Source organism: Frankliniella occidentalis, unplaced genomic scaffold (assembly GCF_000697945.3).
Source record: "Frankliniella occidentalis isolate FOCC.00 unplaced genomic scaffold, Focc_3.1 Scaffold63, whole genome shotgun sequence".
Classification (NCBI taxonomy): domain Eukaryota; kingdom Metazoa; phylum Arthropoda; class Insecta; order Thysanoptera; family Thripidae; genus Frankliniella; species Frankliniella occidentalis.
The window spans coordinates 585,161-586,524 of NW_026267193.1; positions in this window are offsets into that span (position 1 = coordinate 585,161).

Below are 1,364 nucleotides of genomic sequence, written 5' to 3' on the forward strand. Positions count from 1 at the left end.
CCCCCCCCCTCTCTCCCTCTCTCACCCCCAATCCCTCTCTTGTGTTGCGATTCGGTCCCCGCTTCCCCCGTGCGCAGTAACTGTTCCCCGCCTTGGTCCGCATAGCTGCGCCACGCCACGCCACGCCATCGCGCAGCATCCAATATCAGGTGCGTGTTCCGCGATATTATTCCTGGCGGCTCCACGGCCGTGCGCTCGGCCGCTCCCGGGCGCCGCCAGGACGACTTCCGGTGTCACCCCCCGCCCTCCCTTCCCCCTCCGGAACCTTCCTGCTAACTTGCGCCTTATCCCCCCCCCCTCCTTCCCCTCCTTTTCCACTACTGCGTACCTCGGGACGGACGCAGGACACGACCCCAACCAGCCGTGGGTTGGGGGGTATATACGTTAGCCGGCCGTGGAAAATCGAGTGTTCATAATGTCAGTTTGAAACGCAAATATGCGCGATGCTGGGAGAGATGGAGCAGATATGCGCCATTCAAAGTCTGTGTGGGACGCAACCGGGGGAGAGCCAAAGCGGGCGAGCAGGAAGATGGGGAAGGGGAGTGGGAGGGAGGAGGGGGGAGAGAGAGAGAGAGAGAGAGAGAGAGAGAGAGAGAGAGAGAGAGAGAGAGCGCATGGCCTGCTCTTCTGCAACCCCTTGGGAGTCACCAGGATGAACCCTTTGTGGGGTCTTTCCGTTTTATACCAGAGGGCAGAGCAATTTCAATTTTATTATGCGGCGTAGAATTTTCCCCCCAATTTCCATATTAGGCTTAAACCAATCTCCCGCATAGGTTTTCATATCCCCCCTCGTTTTATGGCTTTCTCGTCCTGTGCCCCCTCCCTTCCCCCGCTTCTCCATACGCGCCCGCGGTTCAGCTCACCTCCCATCCGCCTTCCCCCACCCCTTCCCCCTACCTCCAATTCCAGCGACAACTTGGTGCTCGGGGTCCTGCTTCTCCCTCTCTCCCCCCTGAGGTCTACCTTTCACTTACCGCTCTCTTATCCTCATGCCGAGGCCCGCCGCGCTGCCGCTCCGCCCCCCGATGGCGATGGCCGTGGCGGCCGTGGCCTTGCGGGACTCGGGACTTCCCTCCGAGCCTCCCTGCTGCGCGGCCGCCACCGTGTTGGTTGATGACGGACGGTGCACGACGGGCTGCTGCTCGCCTGCCAGGACGTCGCCATGCCTCCCCGTCGTCAAGATGGATAGGAGTAACTTCTGAAAACAGCTACAACTCGTTCATGAGAGATTTTCTGGTCTCGCGCACCATTGACTAACTAACGACAAGAAAAAAAAAAGTGAATTAGGGGTGAAAGTGCGGTAAAGACCAGAGTTAGTCGTTTCGGAAGACAGCTCAACCGATATTTCGGGATTTTTCGAAAAC